The 16,587-nt window shown below is 44.7% G+C and overlaps 1 protein-coding gene across 4 annotated transcripts in view; it reads right to left on the reverse strand.

The window, feature by feature from the left end:
- The window catches only part of LOC138472013 (F-box only protein 6-like), a 405,487-nt gene extending 402,409 nt beyond the window's left edge, over positions 1 to 3,078 (reverse strand). The window contains exon 1 of one of the 4 annotated variants that reach the window (XM_069609920.1): positions 2,901 to 3,078. The gene's annotated coding sequence lies outside the window, so the exon portion shown is untranslated. The remainder of the gene's footprint in view (positions 1 to 2,900) is intronic. The other 3 variants (XM_069609921.1, XM_069609925.1, XM_069609923.1) reach the window with 3 other exon arrangements.
- Between the last annotated feature and the right edge of the window lie 13,509 nt (positions 3,079 to 16,587).

Here is a 16,587-nt window from a genome sequence, read left to right on the forward strand (position 1 = left end):
CCAAAACCAATGAGGCTGGAGGAAATAGCGGCTGAAACAAACAAAGACCCCTGTCTCCAAATTACCAAGAAAGCCATATTAACAGGTGAATGGAAAACCTTCCTCACAGCCATCGCCCACCGGACACCCCAAGCACAGGAAATGATGCCAGCTCTAGTCGGGATCCGACATGAGCTGCCTGTCTACCCAGAAGGCCTGATCCTCAAGGGACACTGCATTGTAATGCCCTCCCAACATACAAGAGAGGGCGCTCCAACTCGCACACGAAGGGCACCAGGGGATCATGAAGACACAGGCCTTCCTCAAGTCGCTAGTATGTATGCCGCAAATACAGCAGCAAGTCATAGCCCTCGTAGAAACCTGCGCATTGTGCCTGGCCACACGCAAACCCAGAACCCCAGAGCCCATGGCATGCCCACCCAGAAGTGAACGCTGATGGGACACGGTGAGTGTAATCTTCTGCACAATTGCCAATGAAGCCTACCTCCTGGTGGCCATAGATGTGTATGCACGATACCCAGAGGTCGAACCCGTCAACTCCACCGATGCGGCCTCCGTCACAACGGCGATGGAGAAAATGTTTGCTGTCCACAGCATACCTTCATTGCTCAAAGTGACAACGGTCCTCTGTTCAAAAACAAAGAATTCCAGCGCTTCATTGACAACATGGGAGTCCGACATCACCACATCACACCGTACTGGCCCCAAGCCAATGGAGACGCTGAGAGATTCATGGCATCCATTAATAAGTGCGTACAAATTGCCAAAGACAGAGGGCAACCATGGCTACCAGAATTGTACCGATTCCTCTGATTGTACCGACAGACTCCCCACTAAGCCACGCAAGTAAGCCCCGCAGCCCTGATGTTCGAGGTGCCCCTCCACCACTCCTGGCACCCCCTCAAGCAGACCTGGAGCGGATACAACAGAGAAGACAAGAGCACAATGCCAGCGAAGATCGCTCGAGAAGGGCAACACCAAACCACCTACAAGTAGGGGACACTGCACAAAAACCGGACACCTCCCCTACAAATCTCTACCCTGGACCATCACCCATCGAGACCATGGGCTGGTAACGGCCACACAGGGATAAGAGACAGTCACCAGGAACGTGTCCCACTTCAAGCGGATACCAAGCGCCACGTGGAAAGAAAGGCAAGAGGAAGGCGCCCCCAAGGGAGCCTACCCCATATCGGCCGAGCAAACACCACCCACAGAAGAACGGAGAGAACCCCCAGAGACTCCATAACAAGCGATTGCCGAACCAGGAGACATGGGAACGAATCCAGCTAGGTCAGCCACTGCAAGGAGAGAAGACTCACACCACAGGCAACTAGTACCCTCCACTCGACTCCAAGGGTACATCCTAAAATGGCATCTACCGACGGACGTGAGCGAGAGCGCACAAGACTGGCACTCCAATGACTGCGACTACAGACAATAGTAATGTTTGGAAAGTTATTTTGTTTGTTTGTCCAAGTTGGGGAGGAATGTGATAATCACATGATGTGAGACAGACGTGGTCGGGTAATACCACGTGATGTAGAGGAATAAAAGGGAGCCGGAAAGCCCGCCAAGGACTCTCCACTCTGACACCGTACTAAGTTTGTGTGTCCCATTCTTTGCTCGAGCTGCAGCGCGTCCAGGCCTGCGCGCCCAGCCCCGCGAAGAGCATCACAATGGCCAATGTACTGCGCCCCACTCCAAAACAGGGCTGTTGTCTTATAGGACAATTATATTTTGTATGTAGACAGGCCTTTAAGTGGGTCAGGGCTAGCCAGAGCTGAGCACTGTCAGTCTCAAAAAAACGACTTTTGATACAGGGCTCTGTTGGGCTTCCCTCGAACCATCCCCTCGCCCAATACCAATCTCTTCACAAGATAATGCAAAAAGAAGATATCTATCAACATCATGTGGCTACAATTTGAGGTGCACCTACTTATTGTATCCAACCATTAACACTTTTGGAGTGAAATGTCCTCCCGCCGTCCCCATCACACTACAGAGAACCTTGTTTTGTCTGCTTCAGGCCGCAATTAGAAATTATTTTACTTGGTAACTTTACTTAGTGTTTTTTGTTGGAACACTGCGTTATCAATGCAAACAGTGCAGATATTGCGTATTCAGAAGTTAATATATTTTTTTTAATACAAATATGCATAAAGGGCATTACCGCTGCAGAACATGTGTGGATTTTTTACTTTAAAGTCACCAAGAATGTGTGGGGATGTACACCCGCCACTCTTTAGGCCACGTCCACAACGTTGGCCACACCCCATGGTGAAGCCCCTTATGTTTCTCATTTCACCTTAAGGGTTTGTAACTTTAAAATCCCAAGACATACAGATCTCAAGGATACAACCAACCACTTGCACATTTCACCCTTAATGAGGATCACAACAGCGGTGCGAAGGCATCACTAGGATTTTGGCAAATTAGGGTATGTTCAGCAAACACCCTAACAAACATGTTATTTCGGGTTGGGTTTAATAACGAAAGACGGCTATTATATGCAGATCTGTCTTTCGTCTTAAAGGAGTGCCATATCGCAAAATGAACTAGTACAACTGGCCCTCATTTGGAATCCCACACTCTATTTTAAATTTAAAGGATTAACTCGTTTCTCGTCACTTCCCCTTAAAGAATAACCAGAGCCCCGCCCAGACGCCCCCCTCCAATCTGAGACGGCATTTAAAGGCACGTGTTCGGAGTGCAGCCGTAGATTGGCTGGACCAGGACCTTGAGTGGCAGATATTCTGGGAAACTGCTGCATACTTATTCCCAGTTGAAAAACTATCATATGGAAAAAATACTGAAAAAGAGGAATGGAAAATAGAGCAAACCATAGACGGATAGCAACGCAAAAGTTAGCTAGACAACTCTAGATAATGATGCCATACCCTGGTATCTTCACTGCGGGTTTTGTTGGCACGCATGCACTTCTTTCCAGGTGGCCTAGCCTGTTTAGTGCGCTCCCTGTAGCGCAGCCTTTGAGCTTCCTCCGCTGCTCTTCCGCGTATGACGTGTTGTTCGAGCTGCTCTGACCCGCCCACTTCTACCGGCCTGTCAGCCAATCCCATGTGTTTCCTGGTCGATGCTTTCTTCTAGACTAGAGAAAACCACAGCTAACTTTTCGCAAAAGCATAGTAGTGCTACTCTCCATCCAGGCAGGGGCGTCGAGGGGTGCTCCGGTGCCCGGGCACCAAAGTCGAGACTGCCCCCCACCCCCGGCCGGAGAGGAGAAAAGAGAGGGAGACGCAGTATGGATGGCCCTTTGTTCCATCCATACTGTGTATCTCTCTGGCCGCCCGGGTAAAAAAACTATGTTTAAAAATTGAGGGACGGATGCGAAGCAAGAGGCTCTTGTTTTGCATCTGCCCCTCAATTTCTAAATATCGTTTTGGTTTGGGTATACTTCTACATCTGTGCACCCAGGTGCACGGATGTAGAGGTACACCCAACCCAAAACGATTTTTAGAAATGAAGGGACAGATGGAAAGCAAGTCCCTTATCACAGGTTTGATGTATTTGTACACTGTGCGCCCCTCTTGGGAAGAGGGGTGCACAGATGTAGAGGTACACCCGACCCAAAACGATTTTTAGAAATGGAGGCACAGATGCAAAGCAAGTATGTCCCTCCATTTCTAAAAATCGTTTTGGGTTGGATATATTTGTACATCTGTGCACCCCTCTTGGCAAGAGGGGTGCACAGATGTAGAGATACACCCGCCCCAAAACGATTTTTAGAAATGGAGGCACAGATGCAAAGCAAGTCTGTCCCTCCATTTCTAAAAATCTTTTTGGGTTGGATATATTTGTACATCTGTGCACCCCTCATGGCAAGAGGGGTGCACAGATGTAGAGGTACACCAAACCCAGTCTGTCCCTCAATTTCTAAAAATCTTTTTGGGTTGGGTGTATTTGTACCCCTCTTGCATTGCATCTGCGAAGGGAGGTGGCATGGATAGGGCAAATGAGACTGCATGTCTCTGCGTGTGTACGTGGTGAGGGTGAATGCTATGCTGTGGGCGGGGAACAGAGGAGTTGAGGGAGGTAACTCGCCTGAATTCTAAGGAAGGTAACAGCGTGGGAGAGGGTGGGAGTGTGGGGTGAGGTGGAATCACCTTGGGGGGTTTAGCGGGGTTGGGAGGAGGGCAGTAGAATGTGATAATTCGGCCTTTTGAAGACCAAACAAATCGGCCCCAATAAATCAGTCTTTTTTTGTATTTGTTCTTCAAAATGCAGAATTACCACATAGAACCCAGTATGGACCTTGCCATACTGTTGACCTTGTTCCGTGTAATAGCATTCAATGGGACAGTGCTTGCAGGGCCTAATGAATGGGCTTCTATATTTTTAAAGAGCCAGTAACAGCAATAATCAGCAGGGCTTTGTAATCTATTTTCTACTAGAGCTACCATATTTGAAATGGGGCCATGCTAGTACTCCGCAGTTAACTCGCTAAACAGGGCTTCTATAACTGTAATACTATGATTTTGTTGAGGCAATGCTAGTTAATTTTAGTGGGGCTGCTAGACTTTTGATGGGACAACATCAGCACTTCTCATTTGAGCTGCTACACTCTTATTGACAAGGCCCTAGCACTTCACAGCAGATTTATTTATTTTTATTTTTATTGGTTATTTATAATGTGCGTAATAATACCCAGAGGTTTGTAAGCGCAGACCAAGGGATCGAACCTGTGTTGCGTGGACCGAGGGATCGAACCTGTGTTGCTCCGTGTCATCTTGCTTCCAAGGTGAGCATGTTGCCCCTGAGCTATCCTCCCGAGACTCTGAAGATCTGAAGTACATTTAATGATACAGAACCAGAACTATTGAGCAAGTCTAACATCATCTTCATCATCATCAGAATAACTCAACACTGTTGTGGTTATACAAGAGGTAATATATTTAAAGGGATGGAATGTAGCAGCACTATTCAATAATCCAAAGTGCTTAAGCATAGGTAATGTGAAAATACTACACTTCTCACCATTGAGACAGTACTGCCACTTCTCACAGAGGCTTCTACACCTTTTATGGTGCAGCACTGATCCAGCCTACTGGACAGCTTCACTTTTAATGGCACTTCTCAATAGGACTGCTATACTTCAATAGGAAATGACCAATACTACCCCACACGGAATTGCATACACTTGATGCCACCGAAGCAGCACTTCCACCCACCACAGCTGCTTTATTTTTAACGGCACAGTGCGTGTACTTCTCAGCCACTCTTCTTTACATTTAAACAGACCGAATTGTCATTTCTCAGCAGGACTGCAACACTACACCATTGTGTTCTGTACGTTGAGTGCTTCTTCACCACCAATGTGGGTTCATGGCACTCTCCCAGTGTCTAAATAGTAGATCTGGTACATTCAATTGGCAACAGGCATGTCCTGAGCTGCCTGCTGTCCATAAGCTGCCGCTCAGGATGTTGGAAGCCGTGATGAGACTAGGGATAAAAGGCTCGAGCCTGTAGGATAGAAGAATCAGCAGGGTCTTAAAACCTGCCCACTCATTCTGCAGTGAGCGGCCATGGGGCAAAATGACCCTGATCCCATATACAGGGGTTGTTACCTCTTTATCTCTCCTGAATGAAAGAATGAGATCTCTCAGACACAAGTTATCACCCCTGCACACACAATGAATGAATATGGTATGGATCTATTGATCGAGAAAACTGGAGTGAGAATTCAGAGTGTTTTAACAGAAATATAATTGTCTTCCCAGATGGGAGACTGACTCCATTAATATACATGGGGTCACTGAGATGACCAAGAGTGAAACTGTACGTTCAGTTGTGAGATTACCAGCAAAGGGTATACTATGCTCCAAGGAGTGAGGTGCCCACTCAATATATCACACTGTTTAAAGGTTTGAGACCCATCCTGAATGCTTGCCCAAAGAGCTTTAGCCAGAGTTTCACACTGAATAAGTGAGCATGTTATCTGGGGTCTGCAGCCCATACACACACATGGGATTCCCATGCACCCACTTGCGAGATTTGCACCAAATTAGTGAGATTGTGCTCCAAGGTAGGAGGCACAAGCACAGCCTTTGCTTTGAGGCTTGACACACTCACAGGATGGGATGGCATTTCGTTCTTCCAACCTAGTTGTGTTGCTCTGCCTTTTGAGGGCTACTACAACCTGGATGATTATAGAGGGGTGGAGTAGGGATAGGCTGTACCACAACTCCATTTTTTTTTGTTTGGTACCAATTTACAAAGTTACCATGCGCCTGATTATTGTTCCAATTCGAGAAAGTGTCGCAGGTTGTGTGGAGCAAGAATAAAGGGGACACTAGTGACCCCACTAGTGACCCCGACCCCTTGAAGTAATAGTGAATGGACTTCTCCACACTTCAAAAGCGCCACACTGGGTATTTGTGAAGGGTTGGTAAATTTATTAGATTGAATTAAAGGTGCCCTTTACGGATAAGGGCACCTTTAATTCAATCTAATAAATTTACCAACCCTTCACAAATACCCAGTGTGGCGCTTTTTTGAAGTGTGGAGAAGTCCATTCAACTGGAGTAGGGATAGTGTTGGCCTACTGGAATGCAACTGGAAGGCTTTAACCTCCTTCTTACTTGACTTTAGTATATGCAGTACATGCTAGCCAATGTTTCCACTGTTCTGCGCCCCCCACCCGTCTCGCACCAAGTTGGCGACTATGTGCAAATGCGGTCATATAACTGCTGGTGATGTCACTTCCTATATTTGGGCACCCTCGGGAAATTCATAAATCGGCTCCCCTGCATCCAGCACCCGTGCAGTGACCCACCTCTATCGATACAGTTACCATTCAATAACAGCGTGTGCAATAATATGCTAACGTATCTTTTTTCAAAGTGTGTTGACATAGCTTGAAAAAAAGCCACCAGAGAAATATGTGTCACCAGAAGGGGAAGTTCATTAACAACAAGAAACAGAATCACTTCCCCAATGCTCTTTAAGGAACTTATTAATTTCAATCATGCTAGTATATAATAAAAAACAAATTATGTCTCTTTTTTCGATTCTTTGTGCACCTTTGCCCACAGCAAGTGCAGCATAGGTGTGTGTTTGGCTTGAAATATGTTTTGTGAAACAGTGGGCAGATTGCACTTTTTTATCGATAATGGAATTACCACTATTTTTCCTGCAGTGCCGAACTTCTTCAAGTTTGACATTGAAGCAGATGATTTTACTCCACCATCATGCTGGAGGTACATCTGCCACTTTAGGGGGAAACAATCGGCGTAATTCCTGTTTACGGTAATTCTGCTGAAATCCCCAACGGTAAGGGATTTGTGTGATAATTTGGCAGATTTATCACAGAAGTTCCACCAAACTCGTAATGAGGCCCAAAGTTCTTATTCTGCCGCCGTAGTAAACACATGACAATGGGAACAAAAGCAAGCATCTTTAAGTACAGAATAATCCAGCAATTTTAGGGATTTCTACCATTCTGAACTGAATGTTCTTTCACGGGTAACACATGTACTTTTTGGATAGGACTTCGGCAAAGGCTGGGATCATTCATCCCCTTCCAAATCAGTAATATTGTCTGTTTTAGCACAATATCCAGCCTGTGCTTGGTCAGTACTGCTTAGCTGATCAGGCCATTTGATCGCTTTTGCACAAAAAGAAGGTGGTATGGATATAGCACTTGATGCAAACCGCAATGGATTGTGGGTGGCTTCTACAGACCCTCTTTGAAGTCCAGAAGTTGGCCATGGCTCACCAGTGGCTGACGGTTCAGCAGGATATGGCAGCTCCAGTGTCTGTGGTTCCTTAGGCCATGCATCATCTGAAGCCCCTGGAGATTCACTTACTGAATCATCTCAACAGATTTCTGGAAAGGCTAGAGTATACCCTGCCCCTCCTTGTCAGAGAGAGCATTGCTTGGGGACTCAATGATTCTCACCAAATTCACGGCTTCTTTTTGGACTATCCCAAGACATAGATCATACATGCCAACCCTCCTGATTTAGGCAGGAGACTCCCGATTTTTCAGTGAAAAATATAGGTATTTTTCACATTCTCCAGCCTAAAATTACTGTATCCCCAATGCATTCCTATGGGGAAATGTAGGTCTCCCGGTTTCCCTGTGGAAAGCTCCCCCCCAGGTGGCTCTGAATGTTGGCATGTACGCTTGATCCTCACATGAAATTCCATTTAGGTGGAGTGGGCTGCCACCCACCGTCCATTCTCTATGCAGGGGAAATTATCATAGAATCCAGGAAGAGATCTTCCAATAGGAGAGAGCTTTCGGTCGTTTTGGCCTCGGCCATGGAAATCAGAAGGAGGCAGTGTAGGTCCGCACGGACAACCAGGTGTCCAAAGTGTACATCAACCACCGGTGGGCACTAGGTCTCATTTTCTCCAGAATGTGGAAAACAAGATCATGTGTTGGGAAGAGTTCAACTTCTTATGTCTTCATGCTTTACACATTCTTGAGACTGAGATCTCCAGGGCAGGCCACCACACCAATGTCTTCCTCTCTTCCATGGAGTACTCCATAAGGTCTCCATCTTTAGAGAGATTTGTCACAGCTTCGACTCGCCCTAGGCAGATCTCATTACCTTCTACCTGGATTCTCTCCACCCAGACCTCATTTCGATGTCTTGGGATCCCTTAGCAACCAACAAAAATACTGTTTTGTCTCCTCCCACTGCCGTTCCACTGTTTCCTTTCATCCAGAGGATGCTGGTCCAGATAAGAAGGGAGCATGCATGTTTAATTCTAGGGGTTCCCTTCTTTCCGAGAATGGCACAGTTCCCCATGCTTCAGCTGCACCGGGCCTTCCCCGCCAAGTGTCCTATGATTGTGCCTTTTCAACAGCCATGCAGCGTTTTCACCAGTTGATGAACAGTTAGGATTGGAAAGGGAGTGTCAATCCGCAGGGCTGGCACCAGCTGTACCCGGGCCCAGGAAACCTTTGAACCCTTAAAGCATATGCTAGTCACTGATGGGCCTTCTCCCTTTGGTGTGCTAGGGCTGACCTTGATCCTTTAAACTGCAACCCAGTCAAGGTATTACCATTTTTATAAAAAGGTGTTGGGTAGGCTTCCTCCACCCTGAGAACTCTGAAAGGGCCGATTAGGGCATTTTGTGTTTCTGAGATCCCAATTATGGCAGTAGAAAAGTTAGCATTCGGGCATAGAGATTGCTTGCCTCAGGGTTCAGTCTGCCGGTTTTGAAGGCATTATCTGTTCTTCCCTTTGAGCCTTCCGCTTAGCCTTCTGTCCAACAAATGTCTCCTACAAATGTGTCTTCCAATTGGCAATGGCCTATGCTCGCAGCTTGGACAATCTCGGTAAGTACTTACCCGGCTCACACGTGGGTTCTTGAGACAGTGTGAGGAACGGTTTGTCACTTTTGTTCGAGGCAGGCTGAGTTGCTGAGTTTGGACAGTCATTGGCATGGCTTATGAGGCATAAAGCCTGCCACAGAGGGCCAGAGGGATCTCTGGTTCACTCCACACATGCCATGTCTGCTTTCTGGCCAGTGTTCAACGGCTCAGAGCGGGAGACATTTGCAGAACCACTCCTTGGGAGACTCACGAGACATTACTTTCACTACAAGTGGTACATTGGGCTGTCTTGTCAGTCCTTTCACTCAGCAGTCTAGTCATGTGAGTCTCACAATAAAGTGTCGGGTGTGAACTGTTGCCTTCTGTTTTTGTGGTTCAATCCCTTCTCTTTTTTACTGCTTTCTACTCCCTCATACATTGAGGACTGGGATGAAGAAGATGGACGTGGATGTAGTCAAGATTACTTACCAGCAATCCCATTACATTAGAGTCCTTCTCTTTCTTGTCCCGGTCGTGGGTCTCTCACTCCCTGCCATGTGTGGTAATTGCTAAGGGGAATTTGCTGTATTAATACATGAGGTATGCTGAGTAAGTGGTCTCTTTGTACCCTTCCTGCTGCAGGTCAAAGGTCAGGGGTCACTCTAATTGAATGTTCGTTTGAATGGGATTCTCTGTCTCATACGGTGGGGACTGGGACGAAGAAGAGAAGGATTCTGAGTATTTGAATTAACAGTAAGTAACCTCGACATTTCCGGAACCATTACCCACACATCTTCCTTATTCCAGTTATTATAATATTCGGCATCCACCTCCATCTGGGAACAATAACAAAGCTGTCCTTTATTTTGTTTGTACAGAGTGAGGCCTGTGAGTGAGGCTCCTCTCTCTCCAGCTCCTTCAGCATAAGGACATAGCTCACCCTGGAACCTATCTGTCCTTTTCTTCCTTAGTAGGGGAACATGGGGGATGCCTGCTAGGCTTGTATTTTTGTGCGGAACACGCTTCTGGCATGATATAGGTGTAATCCTGTCAGGATTCGTGGAGGTGCAGGTGCAGAAAATTGTGTGAAAAACAGATTGACTACCCCTCTCTTTTAGTCTTATATGGAAACCAGGTGAAGGTTAAGGGCAATCTATACGCATTGTTCGTTAGATTATCGCCTTGATGAGAAAAATTGCGCCCACACTGCAATTCATTACTAAATATCTGTCTCTTTAATGATTATATAAATTTCTTTAAAAAAAAATACATTTCAAACTTGATTTTCAATCATACCATTCAGTCATCATTTGTCTCATCTAACAGGGGAATGCTAAAGCTAAAAGAAAATTTGGTGCATAACATTTCATCTAAATATGTATTTTAGACATGGAAAAAACATTAGATTTTCCTTATACAGTCAACATATATTTCGGCCCGTTATCGTATACCACTTTTGTCAACGGTGGTTACAAAGATGAATGTGGGGCCATCTTCAGGACAACAATTACTTTGTGGTGGATCAATCTTGTTCCCCATTAGCACACAAATACATACATATATATCTTTTATACGTGTGTCTAGAATTCCATCTTGGTGTCACTGTGGCTGGCTCGATATCTTGAATTGTTGTACTTAATTGTGCTCACAGGAGAGGCATGAATCGACGTCTCTGATGTACACACAAATTAGCAGCTGCTGTTTGTATGTTGAAAACTGATCTTGCTTGAATTGAATGCAGCCAAACGCTTTTGGAAAGTTTTTTGGACAAATGTTCCAGTTGTTGGTACATTTCCTTACTGTGCGCTGTGTATGCGCTCCGACTGAAGACCTGTCTTAAATAAATATGGTGGCTGTGAACTGCGAACATGGCAGCGCTCAGGAAGGTCCTTGCTGTTCCCCAAGTATTGAGAAAGACGGATGAAATTCGTTCGCTGACTAGGTCACACCCTCTCTAGAGCAAACACATTTTTTAGATCTGCGATGTCCCATCTACATCATAGAAAAGACCAATTGTGAAGAAATCATATGTCCTGAAGATGGCCACCATATTTATCTCCGAATGGACATTTGAGCAAATGTCCAATTCATTTGTGGGCCGAAACATGTCGACACTTTATGTCTCAGCTAATGTCTAAAGATAGGCAGTATAGCTATATGAATTTGTCTTCTAAAAATAGGGCTATTGAATGACTCATTTGTTTGATTTGTATGTTTTATATGTCTTTTAGTGTTTTGTATTTTTCGGATACACTGATATATGAATTGATCCTGTTGTTTACATTTATATGATTAAAACTACATTTTTAAGGATCTGTTGATGTTGAGTATACTTCGGACTGTAAATTTAACTCCATGTCTATGTGTTCAGAAAACAATTTGTATGTTATATTAAATTGTATGTGACTATAATCCCTGAATATCTACCATCTCTAGAGCAAGAGTAGTGAGGGGTAATTAATTCTCAGTGCCTTACGGCACCCCTTTGTTCCTATAACTGCGTCCCATATGAGAATTACTCCCCGATAACAAAAAATTTGGGACTTTGCCATTTTTATATTACTGTACATGACATTTGGACACCCCACCCCTTCCCCAGATTTCAGCAAAAGTTAACATTTGTCGGCTTGTGGCCGGCCGACAAAGCCGTGAGGCATGTTCACCAGGAAGCAAACAAAAATGTTGTTTCTAAACAAGCTTTACAATCCCGTAAACCATGTTCACCGGGTAGCGAAACAAAACATTTTGTTTCTCAACCAAGCCCGTAGGATGCACAGATTCTGGATATTTGCCCCACAATGCACCGCCATGAACTGCACCATGCCAGTGTGAGGCGGAACAGTGATCTACAGGATCATTCATTTTCAACAATTGATGTGTGCAATCATGTATGTCTACAGAACCCATTCAGAGAACGGGTACTTCCGCTAGTAACATAAATTCAATATCAAAAGTTATAAACATGAATTGTTGGACTGATGATTATTCTCTGTTTGCTCTAAATGAATTGGTTCTTAATATTTATTTTTATTACCTGTGCTTTAAATTTGATATTTTGTGTGAAAAGGGTATTCTTTTTTGTCTTTTAAACTGTAACACACAAGAAATAAATAATAATTATAATAATATAAACATGAATCCTTGTGACCAGGGTTGGATTCATTCCCTTGGATTCAGGATTTTCTGGAACAAAGTTCAGTTTCAAGAAAGTTCTGTTCAATAACAAAGTTCCACTCAATGTAGGATACAAAGTCTTCTCAATTTAATAATATCCTTTCACTTGGCAAAGTGACTATCCTGTGCTCTAGCATCTTGACACGTCTTTTGTGCTAGATGGAATTACATATAATAACCAAATAATTGTACAGACTCAAGGAATATGGCAAAGTGCTACTTTATTCTTCTTTAATAAAGCAGGGAGAACTCACCGGCAGCAGACTGAGGCTTGTACGCTCGCAACTAACCTTGATTTCATGCAGGTCTTATACCCAAAAATGTGCCATAAATGACGTCATTCTATGTGGCAAAATACAAAACCTTTTGAGGGAAGGGATTAGTTAAGGGAACATATCTACTTATAGAATTTATAGAACATATAAGGATTAGTGCATTATTGGTTACCCCTTATCTGTAGGGCACGCCTTGAACTACCTCTAAATACATATAGTACTGATTATAGCGCACTAAACAGTGGATTTGTCTGTACCCCATTGTATGTTAGGCTGTAGCTCAACCCCACTGATTGGTTGGCATACTACACCAACCTTGGACTTTTGGCTCTTTAGCAGCACATACGTGAAATGAAACTTAGGTGTTTGAATCCCGTCAGACTACTCCCCGTTTTCCCAATTACTCCATCATCTCTCATCGGTAGGCCATAAGCCAAAGTCTTCCGTTTGTAGTTGACCTTGTTGCCTGCTCACTGTCCTGGAACATTCAAGGGAATGTGAGCACATCACTATCTTAGCTTGAGGCTCTAATGAATATCCCATGTTTTCGACTTCTGATTCATGTGTGAAGAGACCACAAATTTGTTGCTCCTTTTGGCCCCCATAGACTTGCTCAATATATCTCATATGAACTTTGTATACTTTTAGTTGACCAACAGTTTGGCTCTCACAGATGTTTTCTTCTTCAATCTATGAGGAATGTCCCACATTCAGAGCTTATCCATGTAACTCCCTTTGTGCTCTGTGCTTATCCCCTAAAATAGCATCCTTAATTCTGGGCCAACCTTGACTCATCGTCGGCGCTGCATACAGAGCTGTTTTTCTGCATCTCCCGATTCTACAGCCTTGGTCTGTCTCTGAGGTAGCTTGGTTAAGTTCAAAGTGACCCAGCGTCCATTTTCCTATTATGGCCGTCCTTGCCACATTATATATTCCTCTATAGCAAGCTTCTATATGTTTTTGTCCGACCTTTCATTACTGCGTTTTTACAGTTTTTGCTCAGTAAATTCCTTCATCTTCTTTAGATCCACGATTACTTTAGCTTTAGGTACCTACATGTTTCTCTTGGTTCTTCAGTTACATTGTTACTTCTTAAGTATTTTCATATTTTTTCAGCATAGGTTCATATGTCTTCTTTATGACATCACTCGGCCCTCGTCAGATTTCACTTAACGTATGTCCATGATCTCCATAGGTGCATATTGACATCCTTGCATGCGCCAACCTTCCACGTGGCATCCTTGAACACTGCATCTTCCCATGCGGAATCCTTCCGCACTGTCAGTGCGAGGGTACATTCTGTATGGCTGTCTGAGTGCATAATGTCTCTCATACACTTGATGCAGTATGGGAACAATAGAGGGGGGTTCCATTTACTGTTCTTCTCCTGCTGTACCAATATGACAGCAGTGAAGCGGCAGGAACTAGTGCGAAAGCGTCTACATGTTCCTCTACAATCCCACTTACAAATGTAGGCTCACACTTCAAAACAATTGTTAACATTTCCACAACCTTCTGGTTGGTAAACCAAAAGTCTTTTTCTCCAAACACGAATTCAGAAATCAAATGAAAGTGTCATTTTCTCCAAAGGCCAATCACTTGTTTGCACATCATTCTTCTTCTTTATAAGTAACCCTTTAGTCAGGATGGCTAATTCAAAAGAAACACTTTGGTCAGAATGATTCAACAATCACTTTCCGTTATGCAACAGTTCATAAAAACAAGATGATGGATTTGACACTTTTCCACCACAATCTTTTACCACAATCACAGCACTTTCAATCATCTTCTTCCTGGTATACTCGCCTGCCAGGACAAACTACAATGTGTCCCTATCCGGGTTCACTCGCCTGCCAGGGTAAAACTCCTACTACTACAATTTGTACTATGTGGTAAGGCTTGTTCCAAACTCTTCAAACGAGAATCATCAATGGGGAGACTTGAACAAACAACTCCTTCTCTGGTCAGTCTTTTGACTTCTAACCCAATTTGCAAATTAACAAGGGGGTCCTGGGAGTCCCTCTGTCAGACATTAGTCCTGGTTACGAGAGACTTACCCAGAGTCTTTAGCTCACTATCTTTCACAGAGAAGAAATATCCCAAACATATCAGTCTTTGTCCTGCCCTGGGGCAGTCCAGCACCGAAATGCTAGGCGATTCTCCTCTGAACAAGAGTACCAACAGAAACCCCAGACACGTGTTTCGGTCTGGTTGGACCTCATCAGTAGGGTGGATCTGTGCCTCTCTAAGAATAGTGAGCAAGGGGTCCACGTCTGGATTCCCCTAGTAACTTAGGGTGAGACCCAAAGTTACTTAAATATGAAAATTACCAAGGGGGTCCTGGGAGACACGTGTTTCGGTCTGGTTGGACCTCATCAGTAGGGTGGATCTGTGCCTCTCTAAGAATAGTGAGCAAGGGGTCCACATCTGGATTCCCCTAGTAACTTAGGGTGAGACCCAAAGTTACTTAAATATGCAAATTAACAAGGGGGTCCTGGGAGTCCCTCTGCCAGACATTAGTCCTGGTTACGAGAGACTTACCCAGTGTCTTTAGCTCACTATCTTTCACAGAGAAGAAATATCCCAAACATATCAGTCTTTGTCCTGCCCTGGTGCAGTCCAGCACCGAAATGCTAGGCAATTCTCCTCTGAACGAGAGTACCAACAGAAACCCCAGACACGTGTTTCGGTCTGGTTGGACCTCATCAGTAGGGTGGATCTGTGCCTCTCTAAGAATAGTGAACAAGGGGTCCACGTCTGGATTCCCCTAGTAACTTAGGGTGAGACCCAAAGTTACTTAAATATGCAAATTAACAAGGGGGTCCTGGGAGTCTAGTATTTCGGTGCTGGACTGCCCCAGGGCAGGACAAAGACTGATATGTTTGGGATATTTCTTCTCTGTGAAAGATAGTGAGCTGCTTCACTCTTCGGGACCTCCTCTGCATCTGACAGCTGCAGTCGGTCTGCCGCCACCCGCGCTGACCTTCAATAGAACTTTCGCAGTTCTGGGCACTCACTGGTGAAAATCCAATACCGGAGCAGTTCACGGTGTGTAGAGAGCTTCTCTCATGGGGTGGCTGGTTTCAATACCGTTTCCCACTGTGCATACTCTGCATTGGCAAGGAGTCCCAACCTCTGCCACGTCTTCTACACAGCGTCATGCTGCCTCCCCAACGACAACTTCAGCTTCTCCCTGCTGCCTTTTTCTCGCCCGCAACTGAAAGGCCTTTAAATGTTTAAAGGTCCCAATCAGGTGTTGGTCATTACAACAACTAGACAGCATACATGCCAACATTTCAACCCACCTGTGCGGGAGATTACGTCTGAAAAATCGGGAGACAAAGATTTCCCCATAGGAATGTATTGGGCAAAGATTTATTTTAAGCGGGAGAACGTGAAAAATAGCAATATTTTTCATGGGAAAATCGGGAGTCTCCCTCCTAAATCGGGTGGGTTGGCATGTATGAGACAGCTCACAACAGTTTACTACCTCTGGATCCCTCTTCTTTGTCTCAGTACCAAAAACATTATGGGACTTGAAGTCCATAATGTTCTTATTTATTTTGAGATCAAAACGATCAATTTCACAATAAGCAATTAAGACTGTAGGATCATTAGGGAAAATGTCTAGAGGGATCTCCCATTTTCCCTGACCCGAGTCCCCTCCCATGTGATCCATCTGAAGAATACCACCCCCAGGGTCAGGAACAGGTAGTGGCTGCCTTTCCCTGGCCACATGAGAAGATGTCAAGGTTAGGGATTTTGGGATGATCACCTCAGATTCATCACACTATACTGCTTGCACCTCAGAATCTGTTTTCTTTGACCTCTAAACTTTGATCAACGGGGGAG

Source organism: Ambystoma mexicanum, chromosome 8 (assembly GCF_040938575.1).
Source record: "Ambystoma mexicanum isolate Mex_15411 chromosome 8, UKY_AmexF1_1, whole genome shotgun sequence".
In the NCBI taxonomy this organism is placed as follows: Eukaryota; Metazoa; Chordata; class Amphibia; order Caudata; family Ambystomatidae; genus Ambystoma; species Ambystoma mexicanum.